Source organism: Tenrec ecaudatus, chromosome 1 (genome assembly GCF_050624435.1).
Source record: "Tenrec ecaudatus isolate mTenEca1 chromosome 1, mTenEca1.hap1, whole genome shotgun sequence".
In the NCBI taxonomy this organism is placed as follows: Eukaryota; Metazoa; Chordata; class Mammalia; order Afrosoricida; family Tenrecidae; genus Tenrec; species Tenrec ecaudatus.
Genome location: NC_134530.1, coordinates 202,243,445 through 202,258,416, shown reverse-complemented (window position 1 = coordinate 202,258,416; position 14,972 = coordinate 202,243,445).

Sequence of the window (14,972 nt, the reverse complement as noted above, 5' to 3'; positions counted from 1 at the left end):
TTTACAATGAGAAGAATTTGTGTGTAAGATTTTCTTGGGATGCATTAGACGTACCCTAGAGATAGCAGTTAGCCTTGGTTTCTCAATGGTTTAACACAAGTGCTAACTGAAGATTAGTAGTTCAAAGCCATTGACCTCTCCAAAGGAGAAAGGTGTGGCAGTCTGCTTCTGTAAAGATTACAGCCTTAATATTCCTGTGTGACCATTGTCCTCTAATGGGGCAAGCAGAGTGACACAGAGCCTTGGCTACTGCTAACGACACAGTCTCACCTCGCTGAAAAGTTGTTGCTTCAAAGGTGTCCAAAGATTGTTGCAAGAAGGCCCTGGTGAGCTATTTTCTAAACATTAAAGATTGGTCTTTAGTGTGCAGTTCTACTCTGAATACAGTGGGCTGTTGTTAATTGAAGTCAACCTGAGCATGGCCCTGTGTGTGTATGTGTGCCTGCATGTGTGTGTCTGTTAGATCTTTTAGGTTTTTATGTAGAGGTCAGTAGAGTTGAAGATGTGGTTGGGAGTTGTAGAAAGCACAGGATGACCTTCCATTCTTCTCCATATCCTGCGTACTACTGTAACAGAGTTCTTCTGAGCAAGACAGAGTGTGGTCAATGGAGAGACAAAAGCAGGGCCAAGCAAAGAGCAAGAGATAGAATGTAACACAAACAGAAAGGCAGAGAGGAGAAAAGAATAGGGCTGGAGCAATGTTTCCCCAAATGGGCATTTTGTTGTTGCTACTGCTAGCAAGGAATGGTGAGTGAAAGGGATAAACGTGTACGCTGTCATCATCCTGAAATCTTTTCCCATGATGCTGTTTGCTTAACAGCTTCATAGCAGCACAAAAGTGAAAGTTCCTCAAACATACATTTCTCTGTCATTTACCTTTTCAATGTGTCACATCTACTGGACTAGCCCATTCAATTGCCTTCTTAAATACTGTGATCTTGACATCTTTATAATATTCTCTCTGAGTGACATGGCCTTGACTGATCAATCTTTTGTTGCTTTTGCAATGTAGTTGGCACTCACATCTATTAATGCACCTACTATCCGGCATTGCAATAATTTATTTTAGTAAATGGTGAGCTCTTCAGAACAAGGACTGAGACTTATGTTACTGTTTAACCCCAGACTAAGATGCAGTAAATAATCAATGTTGTGGTTGGTGTTAGGTGCCTGTGACCAGGCCCCTGACTCCGGATTACCCTACCATGTGTTTATTACAGAAAGAAATGTTGCATAGCCCTGTGTCATATGCAAGATTGGTTGTGAATAAGACTGTTTAGACTCACTGGTAGACTTTAGAGTTCAATTGCCAAATCTTTCTTCCTACTCTCTCTTATTCCAGATGTTCAGGATTATAATAACGGAGAAGTCTCCGGTGACAAGTAGTAACTGTATGCTGTGCACTGGTGGAGAACCACACCTAAATATCTCCCTGCAAAGGCTAGAGTGACCCACCACTGCCCGCAAACATTCAACTAGTCAAACTCTATGCAAGATTTTCTTTTCAAGGAATAGTAAACTTTGAAAATGACTAAACCTTAGAGACAACTTATAAAAATAATTCCTGCCATGTCCTTAGACGCCTGTCCACTCCTCTGACCACTTGGTCCTGATTCCCCTGGTTTTTGATTGGCTAGATCTTAATGTTGCATTTCACTGTAGCTGTGTAGGAATTGAATTGAACATTCACTGTGATGAACTCCTAGTGACAGAATAAAAGGTCACATTAAAGTTAAATGTTAATATTATCTTTCCTCATTATTGGCATATTAGATTGTCTATTTTTTTATCTAAGATGTTTATCATTATTAGTTATTCAAAACAACACACAGCTATTCTCTATAACTGATGAGGCAGTCCATCTCATAATGAAAATATTTCAAGCTCAACCATTAAAAAGACACATAATTGGAACTACATTAGCAGTAATGAATGTGTTCTGTGACACGTGTAACTTTTAAAATCCAGCTCATATTTCACATTCTAAGTATTTCCACACACTACTCACAGACCCTGAAGTGGATGATTTGCTGGTTAAACCTGTGGATACTAAGTTAAAAAAAGAAATCTTCCTTTTGTGTTAGTCTGGGCAAACTAGGGAAACAAATCCAGAGAAACTCATATGTATAAGAGAGAGTTTTATATAAAAGGTAAGTGTACATTGAGCAGGCATCCCAACCCAGTGTTGTCCAAGCCCATACATCCAACATTAGCCCATATGTCCAACACCTATCCACAAAGTCCTCCTCAGTCTCACAAAATACACACAATGATGCTGATTGCAGGAGGAAAGCCAAATCAGTGAGCATGCAAGCATCTCAGCGCTGGCAGGGGTCTACACATGGCTGCTCCAGCACCCAGGGCTGCATCAGGGTGGGTCTATGTGGCTTCTTCTCAGGGATGTCTCACAGGTGAGTCTTGTCAGCTGAAGCAGGGAACTGGCTAATGCAGCTGCACCCTGGCCCAACCATCAGAAAGCAAGAAACCCGAGAAATAGAAGGGCAAGGCTCACCGAGCCATTAATTGCTCCATTCTTCATTTAATCCCACATGTGTTTATCAGCCAGGTTGGTACAATAAACCTTAACTATCTCACCTATTTTGTGAATTGAAAAGATTTGGGTTCTATTTAGATTTTCAATGTTTTATTGTATTATTTCCCCAGAAGTCTTTAAAGACTAATAATATCCACTATTTGGGGGAAATTGATGTTTAGTAGGCTCAGAGCTTGTGCCTTATAAATAATATGTAATTCATATGAATTTTTCAAATGGAATATTCTTTCCCCTTTTCATCTTCTAGCTAGGGCTAATAATTAATTTGTTCAAAAACATGCAATAGTTGAGTTTCCTTTGTCTAGATTGAAACCAAACATTGGCTTCAGAAATCAAAGTTTGTTCCACTAAATCAATAGGACTTCTTTCTAACTTGTGACATAGTCGATAATTTCATGGCCTCCTCTTACAAGGACTCTGGAGAACTAGTGGACCATTATCTGCTAACATGGAGGGCTTTGGGACAAGTGGTTGTCTGTGGCGAAAGTAGGCATGCGATGTCAACTTCCCTCATTGGTGACAGAAACCAGAGGCCTGGATGAGCTTGCCCACCCTCTGTGTGGAGAGTGATAAGAAAAGTTATGATAACACGCTGAGGCACAGAATGCTTTAGAGACATACAAAGGAAAAAGGAAACTAAACAAAAATCCAAAAACTGATTTTAATAATACAGAGATAAAATAATAAAAATATGTCCTTCAAAACTAAATATTCTCTCATAACACCATTAATATATAAAAGATCGTCACATGGAGATTTTAGTTATTTATGACTTATTTTTTACATAGAAAATAAAAGATTAAAAAATAAACTTGCTGGGTTATGATGCTGTACATTTTCTTTAGGAATAATTGGCAAGGCAACGGTACATGGAAAGATGCCCTCAAGACACAGCAGGGATAAGCTCCTGATGTGTGTTGGCAGGAGGCAGGCTTCTTCATGGGCACAGGTAGAAGTCTTCCTTAGTCTCCGTGCATCACCCAGCGAGAAGCATGCAGGCCCCTAAAACCAAGCTCACTTTCATTGAGCCCATTTGTGAAGCTCTCAGAATTGTCGAGCTAGAGATCATAGTACTTGGGATATGTTTTCAGTGTTTGAGAATTATTTTTTTATAAGGCCCAAATGATGGTTATTCTGCATATTTTCTGAAGTCTACAGAATTAGAAAAGGACTCTGAGAATAATTGAATATCTGTAGACCCACGAAGAAGTTTAATTTTTCCAGTAGGCACGACTGGTGTCTATAGACACTAAAAATCTTCAACTATGACTAAGACCTTAGGAAAACCATACCATCCTTTACGGCAACCAAGCTGTTAGTTGTGGGTGGTTCTTGCCACTCTGGGTAATCAGCTGAAATGATGCTGTTCGGTGCCTTCACATCCCACACTTAATCGCTACTGTCTTCTTCCAAACAAGACTTTTTTCCAAAAAAGAAAGCATATTTTGCTAAAAGATGCTCTGATTTCCTTTCTATTTTATGTCCTTGGAGTTTGGGTAAGTAACAAGAAGAGCAGTTACCATGGATACAATGACAAGAAAGTGCAAAGAGTTGATTCCGTGAAGTGGAAAAGACAAGGACGCCGGGATGTGCTGAGCAGGTGCTCACAGAGTCCATGTCCATGATCATCAGATAGGAGAACCAGGTCTCACTAGAAATGTGTCCTGGGCTTTAGAAGAGCAGACTGCAAAACGTTCAGAAAGGGGATTCTGAATATAAATGATAGTCTTAGCTGCTTCTGGTCTTTTCCCTCACCACTTGCCAAAACACTATAATCAGAAGATGGTTTTGTTTTATTTAACACTAGGAATAAACCTGAAGGGGTAGAAGGAAGAGAGAAGGAGAGGCAATAGCAATAAACTTTCAAAAACTGACAAGTGTATAAAGACTATCACCACCATATAGTCTTATATTTTTCTGACCTTTATTTTTAGGATGCTGTAGAAAGTTGTACTCTAATGAGAGACAAAAAACAGAGAGAGAGACAAGGAAGACAAATATGAGATATGTTAAACAGTGAGGCGAATTCCTTGACATGGGTTTTCTAGTTATAGTATTTATAACTCAAAGCAAATAACTGAGCAAACAACAACAAACTCACTACCATTGAGTTGATTTTGACTCTCTAGTCTGGGTTTGGGACCTTTAATCTTTTGGGAAGCAGAGAGCTTCATCTTTCCAACAGAACATCTGGTGGGTTTGAACTGCCAACTTTATGGTTAGTGGTCCAATGGCTTATCTGATGATATCAACAGGGCTCCCTAAATGACTTAGGACTATGCACGTAAGAGATAAGTTTGACCCAACAAGAATATTGAATAGCTTGTTAATAATAATAATGCAAATCAGATACTTGACCCCTTGTGGGATGAGATCATGCAAATAAGGTGTATGGCATTGTAATTTGAAAATTGGTTCTTTTGACTATCCTGCTTGGTTGAAAAGCAGCCATCTTAGAAGCAGAAGTGAGGATCTCACTACCTACCGTCAAGGAAGAAGAGCCAGGAGTGGAGTGCATCTGCTGGCTCTTGAGATTCTGAACCTCCTCATTCCCAGAGAGAGAGGTGACACCAGAGATCAGTTCGAGAAACAGCAGAGAAATGTTATGGAAGCAACTGAGAGATGGCAGCAGCAGAGGCTGCAGCATTCAGAGCACAAGACAAAGTGACAGATTTTCCACCCACACAGCTAGAAAGTTGAGTATCTTTGGACAAGTAAGGCTTGGATTGTGGAGTGAGGTACCTTCTGGGTACTTGTCTTAGAAGTTGGGGTTGCCAACCTATTCAGCTAGATCTAAGCACCTTTGAGCTAAGGCTACTAGAGTGTTCTTTGGGGTATTTGTCAGCAGCACCCAAAGGGTTTTGTGACATTGCTGAAGCACAGCACTGGAAAAGGAGCCATGTGGGTGCCTGGTTGAGGACCTGAGAGAGACCAGCCTATGTGTATGGCTATAAAGAGGTTGTCCTGATCAAATAACTCTATTCTGATCATTTCTCTGATCCTGAACCATAAACTGTCAACACTCATAAAAGACCCTATAATTTTGAGAATTGCCTGTGAGTTCTGTGTTGCCATTTTAGTGAATTATTGAACCCAGTGTAGAAGTAGAGAGCATCATGGAAGTGATGGTTGGTCTCAGAAAGCTGACCACTTGACAATGCGTTGACAAAGCCACTGCCATTGCATTGATTCCAACTCATTGCAACTTCACATGGAGTTTCCCGGGCCACACCTTTCTGCAGGAGGAGAAAGGCCCCTACTTGTCCCTGGAAGTGTCTGCTGACCCAATTGCTTCACCAGCGCTCCTTCAATGATCCGGATAGAAAGAAAAGCCAAGTAAACGGAAACGTTTGAGAAATCATTATGTCTCAACTTAGTAGAATGTCCATGAATAGTGGACAAAACAAATAAAAGGATCTGCATAGCACTGTCAACAAAAATGGTGTGATCCTTAACTTACAGATGAAACAGCTAAGAGTCCAAAGTTGAGCCCTTTAGAGAAAGAACTCGGGGGCCTTGGTGGTGTGCTGGCTAATTGGAGGTCAGCAGTTTGAAATCACCAGCTGCTCTCAGGCAGAAAGGTCAGGCTTTCTATTCCTGGAAAGCACTACAATCTCAGAAGCCCCCAGGGTCAGTTTACCCTGTCCTGTAGGGTCACTATGAGTCATAATTGACTAGATGGCAGAGAGAGAAAAAGAAGAAAAAGGAACTCAGGACACAGAGGACATGATGAGCAAGACATCATTGTTGTTGGTGTACATCAGTGATATGATGAAGCAATTGAGTCAAAACTATGCATAAGATGATCTCTAAATTCAGTTTTGGTATAATAAACATTGTGCTTTGGTTAGTGAATCAGACAAAGATATAAGAGAAGGAGATATATAAAGATGATCATTAAAGAAAACTCTTGATTTTAGAATCCCAGTCTATTGAGCCTCATATAAATCCCTAATTTTGATTGTAGAGCTTTAGTAACATGCTAACAAAATTTAACATAGTTCTCTCTTTTCTCTATAAGCTTCTCTTCTCAAGAATTCTAGCACGACTATTGTTGGTGGAAAGTTCTCTAACATTGACAGTTCTGCTTTCCTCGGTATAGAAGATTTGGAACCTTAAACTCAACAAGGAAACACGTGCAAAAGCAAAGATTAAAGCCAATTATACTGTGTCTTTAGAATTTAGAATATGATGATTCCTAAATACGTATTTTGTGGAGTAATGAATAAGTCACATGTCTGTCTCCTGTGCTTCTAGAAAGCTGCGTTACAAAGGGAGATCTCAGTGGTGACATAGATAAAATACATTCCCACTTGTTAATCCTTTTATTTTTCTTGTTTTTAGTTTGTAAATTTTGCAGACTTCACCATCACAAATTTTGCTGGAGGCTCTGGATATGAGAGTCACTTTATGTGTGAAGAGGAGCCCTGGCTGTGGGCCACATGGTTGGCAGTTTAAAACCACCACCAGCTCGGAGGGGAGAGATTGGGCTTTCCACTCCCCTAAACTAGTTACAGTGTAGGAAACCCACAGGGGCATTGACTCAGGGCCGTGAATTTGGTTTCAGTTTGGTTCGTGCTGTTGAAAGAACCCTGGCAGCTCTATTGGGTAAACATTTGGGAGAAAGATGAGGCTACCTGCTTTCATTAAGATTGGAAGACTCAGAAACGCTGTGCATGGTCATGTGATTATGGTAACGAGTGGGGGGGTCATGCTTTGTTATAACTATTAATATGTTTGTTATAAAAGAGAAGGCTTTATGAAAAGAGGGCACTAAAAGAAATAACTCCATTAAAGGTTAAAAAGCATTTGGTAAGTACTTCCAAAATATAAAGTATAGAATACCACTGTGTAACCAAGTGTGGAAATAAAATAGTACTTGTTTTGCCTTAAGGAGCTCATAATCTGGTTCAAAACTCCTTGAAGTATTAGAAAATAATTATTACACATAATAAGAATAAGGGTAAGGCAGAGGAAATATAAGGGGAAAGAATCATAACTGCAACTTTTGAGCTTGAGGTGAGCCGATTGCAAAGCTTGACCCAACTGACTGTAATTACTCTTCTAGGTCACTTTGAACTAATTATGATATTTAAGGACGGTAAGAACACTTTCTGTCGAGGACATGACTGTCTTTTTTAGCAACACAATTATGTTACTCAATGTTTTTAAAGAAATATTCAGTTCATTAAGAAAGAGACAAAGACAAATGTCACTGGCCTGAAATTGTTAGTTCAGAATCACATGGTGTGAAATTGGAAACACGCATGGACTGAAAATTATAAATAGACTGACTGCTGAATGGAAAATATCATTTACCCTTAAAATAGTAGTTTCTACTAATTTATTGGGACATTAGAAAATGACATCACTGTTTAAAATGCTATGGTACCTATTGTTTATCTGTGATATAAATGTTTTATGCTCTATGTACCCATGTGAAGTAGTGCCCATTTAACGTCTATGCACCATTCTATTTTGAATCAAAAATATCTAGTCCATATGCTAATTTCATAACTTCATTGCATGTCTTTAAAAAAATAAGCAGTACTATTCCCAGATTTCTTATGTGTAAAATAGGGACACTTATATCTGAGGTAGGTGTGTGTCTTCTGGTGAGAATGAAGATAGGAACAAAGTATTTGTTGGAATGTCCACTTTAAAAACAATTAGCAAACGTAATAACAAACAAATAAACATGGTAGGCACATCAGTTAGTTATCCTCATTGGCTATGGATGACTGATATTTTCCTGATATTTAAAAAGATAGTTATGCATATTGTACTGCTTTACACTGCTAGGTGCTGTCAGGTCAGTTCAGATTCATCCAGAATGAAGAATAGAAGGGAGAGCAGCCCAGACCCGTGCCTCCTTCAGGTGGTGTGTTTGCCTCCATTGTTGTACTCCCTGTGTCCACTCACCCTGTGGACTCCTCCTCTTTGTTCACTACCCCTCTCCTTACCCAGTGTGATGTCCTTCTCTGGGAACTGCCCTCTCCGGATGCTATGACCACAGTCCAGGAATCAAAAGCTCCCCATTTGGTTTCCCAAAAAGCATTCGCATTGTACTTTCTCCAAAGCAGATTCATTCTTTCTTCCGGCAGTTGACTTTTTCAATGTTCTTCACCAGCACTGATTTCAGGTGGCAAGAATTTGTTGTTCTTCCTCTTTAGGGCCTATCTATCTGGCTTCCACAAGCACATGAGCTGATTGAAAAGAACGTGGCTTAGATCAGGTGTCAATCTTTGCTGGTTAACACTTTGCAGAGGCATTTTACAGAAGATTTGACCAAAGCAATATGTTTTCATGGAGCTCAGTAGTTTTTCATTTCTGATTAATAGTATAAATATAGACATTTTGAGATATGAAGCATAAGAAGTGATCTCAAATGTTTCCCAAACTAAAAGAGCATTTCTACAAATTAAAAACAACTTTGGATTTATTCAAGTTATATATAATACATTAAATTTTATTTTGATCATCCATTCTTTAGGATTCATTTCATCACATACACATTTTTTCAGGCCATCTACTTTATTTCCATAGATAATGATTTGGGATAACTTGAGTATGTTAAAGTGTGTTTCTGTGAACCTTCACACACAAAAAAATCTACATATATTATTTTCAAGAACATTAAAATAAAAATGTTTGAGATTTTAAAATTTCTATTATGAATCAAGTGAGACAAAATAGCGGTTCCCTCAGTATGTCATTATCATATATGCTGGAAACTCTGAAGGTGTTAGGTGACATGAAAAGAATTAATGAAGATTGTAAATGGGATTAAGTTTGCTAATTAAGTGAACTCAAAAAGGGGCTGGGGACTAGCCTGGAGTATTTAGGCCTAATGTAATCAGAAGTTCACAAGGGTCCTTTGCATGTCTTTTAAAAGGCAGAAAAGTCAAAATCATAATGATAAGATGTGAGAAAAAACCCCAGCAACTGCTAGCTTTAAAGAGAAAGAGAGCCATGAACCCAGGAAGGCTGACATCCTTGAAAACTGAAAGAAACAACAAACAAAGCAAGGAATGCGGTGAGCCCTTGTACAGCATGGTCCGAACTATGAAGGTCCACTTAGAAATCGATTTAAAAATTCTGTGTGGGGCTGATCATCTCCAAGTGGTCAGCTGGTCTCTCCAGTAAACTGTGTATCACCATAAAAAGAGAACTCATATATTTTCAATCACGTTTAGTGCGAATACTATCTAAACTTTGAATAGCCCCAAGGGGACAAATACGAAATGCCACTAGTGAGGCTGGACATGCCCTTAAGAAGCAAAGAGAAGTCGTGACATAGCAAGAAATAGAATTGCGTTATATGTACCATAGTGTGATGTCTGCAGTTGTGGTTGCCTGTCTTTCGAGATTAATCAATTTAGGAAAAGGGCCAAAGGGGGCAAAAAGGAAAGGGAAGGACATTCATGAAGTCATCTCAGCAGCTATACCAGCAGGGGAGCACACCTCTCATGTTTCTGAGCTATCTTTTAAACTTGGATCAAAATGCAGCTGTCATGGGCTCGGATCATATGATATACAGATAATATGGATATAGATATATATGATAATTGGCTGTTTATGTTAATGTGGGGCACTTCAGTCAAAAATAGATTATTAGCAGTTAAAGTTTGAGGGAGTTAAAATAAAAGTTACACTCCTTTTTATTTCTTTATTTTTGACTTTAAAGCAACATATCAATTTATTTGCAATCTTAAAACATTTTGTTTTGTTTATTAATAAATCTTTTTTGGGGGGGCTCGCACAACTCATCACAATCTATACATCCATCCATGGTGCCAAGCACATATGTACACTTGTTGCCATCATCATTTTCAAAACCTTTTCTTTCTACTTGAGCCCTTGGTATCAGCTCCTCATTCTTCCCCTCTTTCCCCACCTTTCCTTCCCACATGAACCCTTGATAATTTATAAATTGTCATTACTCGTTCATGTCTTACACCGACTGATGTCTCCCTTTACCCACTTTTCTGTTATCCATCCATCTGGGAGGGGGTTATAGGTAGGTCACTGTGATCGCTTCCCACTTTCTCCCCACACCTACCCCTTCCCCTCCTGATGTGGCTACTCTCCACATTGGTCCTGAGGGATTTATCTGTCCTGGATTCCCTGAGCTACACTCCTTTTTCCATTGCATGACTGTCATAACATACCACCCGAAAGGAAGTGGCTTTAAATAACAGGGATTTTGGGTCTCACAGTTCTAGAGGCTGGTGGGCCAAATGCATGGCAGTAGTAGAACCATGTTCTCGACAAAGACTTTTGTTTTTCTTTGCTAGTGCTAATTGCTCCAGATAGCCCTGGGATGACCGCTGCTACATAACTCTGTGGCCATATTACAATCTTTCTGTAGTTCAGTATCTTATTTAACAAATGTGACCTTAAGATTGGATTCAATTTAGATTACCATAATTTTAGGAGACAGACCTTACCAATAATGTAATGTTTACAACACTCCTACAACATTGGCATTTATGAGGGTTAGGGTTCTCTGTCCACTTGGAAAGACCATAATTATTAGTGGTTTAACATCTATGAGGTAAATGACTATAATAAGATCAGACATAATGCAATCGCTTCTATGATGAGATGTGCCATGAGAAGTCAAACAGTTGAAAAGGACTGTCCTTGGCGGTGTGGCCTGCTTCAAATATGTGTACATTTTTAGGGGAAAACTCTATTGCTTTTGCTGTACCTGGATTCCATTTCTGGTTAGTCATCATCTGACCTCCAGTTCTTCGGACTTTAGCCAGTGACTTGTCTAGTGTGGAACTTGTAAGTGTCTGCACCTGTGAGTAAGTAGGTTGCCAACTTACCTGTTGGTCTTGACTTCGTCAACCTCTTCAATTACTTGAAACAGGAGAAGATTCCAGTTTCACATCTGCTCACAGGAGCCATATACTTAAGGTAAGTCTTTATCGGTGTGTGTATAATTGTACGTATATATGGAGAGAGATAAGCTTCACTGGGTTTGCGTTCCTAGAAAGTCCAAACTATAGTAGTATTGTTACTTTTTGATTTTTTAATTATTTAAAATAACAGTGAATTCAAGGGAAAGTTTAGTAACTTGCCAAAGGTTAAAAACCTTGCCAAAATTTAAAAAGGCCTTTGGCTTTAAAACCTCCATTCTTAAACACTACAAAACATTGACTTCCATGAAGCAAATACATTTGTGGGTCCTACAAGGAGTCCTTGAGGTTAGCCCCTGGTGCTAGCATCTAGCAACTGTTGTTTATCAGTAATTAAAAGATTTCATTCTTTCACACTAAACTTTTTTTTTTAATGGTTGAAGTACAACACAGCTAGCTGTGTTAGCCAGGGTTCTCTAAAAAAACAAAACCAGGACACTGATGATTTTGCATATACATATGGATAGATTTATACAGTGAAAAGGAATACAAAAGAAAACTAGTCCACACAGCAGTCCAGGAAGCTCAGCCCAACTCACTTTTGTAAGACAGTTAATATACTGAAGGTCCTTCCAACTCACACCAGCTGCTAGCCCAAGGCCCATGAAACAGAGTCTGAAGATGAGTACTGGAGGCATAGCAGAGGCCAGTAGGACAGTGTAGGCTAAGCAGGTCATGGTGGAGCCTCATGGTGTAATGATGCCAAGTGGCTGGCAAGTGTTGCAGCATTTGTAGTGGTGGCAAGATGAGCAGAGTGAGCCTGCAAGCAACAGACACAGCAAGGGGAAGTGGTGGCACAGAATGGAACAGCATGGCACAGCAACATGGTACACCACTGCTTATGGGTTAGCTATGCCCACAGGTAGCACAGTACACATGTAGAGGCAGGGCAACTAACTCAACAGCATGCTGGTCTGACCACCAGGGAGAAAGAAGCAGAGGGATGACCTCACAAAGCCATTTATTTCAGCCTTAACTCCAAAGGAGGTCATCAAGTGGTGACCTGATTGATAGGCTTATTACGGGTACCATGTTGGCACAAATTTCCTAACTATCACAACAGCTATATTTGGAAGGGCGAAATCAAAGTAGTTTTAAAATGAATGAGTCTCTCAGCAAAATGGTTAAATATTAGCAATATTGGTATAATTGCAGATTTAGGGACAAAATAGTGCATCTCTTTTATGGTTTCTCCTTTTCCTTTTTTCTATTGCTTTCTGATTACTTTTCTTTACACACACACTCTCTCTCTATGTGTGTGTGAATATATATATATATATATATATATACAGGGATAAATAGAGATAGATAGCTACACATATATATATGTGTGTGTATATATATACATATATCGTGACCTGTTGAAAGAAGCTGACCAGAGTAAGGGATAAGGGAAGAAAACAGCCACAAGTAAACCTGTTGCCAGAGAGCCGATTTCATTTCATAGCAACCCCATCCGAGGGTGGAAGTGCCCCATACAATTCCCAAGGCTGTAATCTTTATGGAAGCAACTGAGACATCTTTCTTCTATGATCTGGCTTGGGGGTTTGAACTGCTGACCTTCCATCATTGGGTCACCAGGGGAGGTACAGGGGTTTCAGGTTGCTAACAATTCTTGTGTCTGAAGTTTTTGACTCTTTGCTTCATTGAATGTTCCATCCGATATTTTCTGATCCCTCATTTCAACTTATGCACAAAGTACCAAGCATCCAACACTCGAAAATTTTATTTTGCCACTTTATGAGAACTCTAAAGATTGATTAAAATAAAAAGAATGCTTGTGAAAGAATCTTTAGCCAGCCCAGGATCTTCAGTGCAGGCACAGTACTGGAAATAATAAAAAGATACTAGAAGAGAAAGACAATACCCATTTCCTGTGTTTTGCCCTTCCCACCTTAAGGATTTCATGTGAGTCTTCAAAGTCATACTTCTTGTCCATGAAAAATGTAGCCTCATTCATACAGCATTGAGTTGCAGAATGGTTGAAAGTAATAACTTTCAAAAATCTATGGATTTTATGTCTATTCATGTGTGCACATATATAGAGAGCAAAAATTTATTGGAAAATGAAAGCAATTCAGAGTATATGGTAATCACGCTAAATAAATAAGTTGAAAATGGCGACTGTTTCAAAACACAATTTTCAGTTTGTACCAGACACTTTAATTCCCCAAAGATGGCAGAAATAGCTTGCCACTAGTGAGCAAACCCAATTATTGGCTCGGTGACACTGCATGCTAAATGGAGACAAGCACACTGTGCCGGTGAACTGAAATGCCACCAGTCCTCACTGGACAGACAATGTTCTCCTCTCCCTGCAAAGGTGTTTTATTAAAATCATTTCTCTGCACTACAAGTCAGTGACAGGTGTTAACCAAGTCAGTTGGCAAACATTTTTTTCCCCCTAGATGGGATACTTCTAAATGACAGTTTCATAATAACCTCAAAGTGCACATAATACTCAGGGCAAGTCCCGCAATAAATTATTAAGTAGTGAGATGCAGAATGATCACAATATTCTCCAGACGACCCACCCATTTTGACAGATCCTTCCTAAGCCTGAACTCTCTCCCCATTTCCACATTTCTCTCTCTCTCTCTCTCTCTCTCTCTCTCTCTCTCTCTCTCTCTCTCTCTCTCTCTCTCTCTCTCACACACACACACACACACACACACACACACCATCCATCTAAAATGTTATCTCACCTTCTAGAATATAAAAATTGTTTTCAGAAAGAAAAAAGCTCAAATATTTAACTCAGATCGTGTTATTTATGGCACTAACAACAGGCTGACAGATGTGACCTTACTGGCAGTGTTTGTATTCTGCCTTAGAAAAGGAGAAGGAAGGATTTCTGATATTAAATGGTGAGTCCAGGCCCACTTTTGTGTAGGGGCCACTTCTCGGAACCTCTGGATACCTGCTTCGTAGGTGGCAGTCTATGATTTCAAGCAAACCTAATGGAGCAACACATAAAAAAATAGGGATCCCTCATTAAGTCTAGTATTTCAAGTGTTTATAGCTATATTAAAAATTCATCTCATATTTATCAACAAGGCATTTATAATAATATCTCAAAGTCAAAAGAAAACATCCATAAAGTAGGTACAAGAGGTCATTTTGTCGGCAATAAATTAAACAACAGTCATTTCCAAGCAGAGATGGTTTCCAGATCAGATCACATAACTATGTATGATACAAATATAAAACAAATAGGAAAATTTAACATGAATGTATAAAATAATCACTTTTCTTAATATAGGACATGGTTCATTGCTTGATGTAAAAGCCTGAAACAAAGTCAATAACATATCCTTCAGAAATGTGTATTGTTTATTAGAGCAAATTCAATAATTATTTTGCACAGAAATTACTAATGAATTCTATTTTTAATTTAATGAGATATCTTTATTTTAAATTTTGCCACAAAGAATCTCATATTGATTGACTACAACATTAATGATAGAAAAAAAGAACTAGTGTTTTTCCTT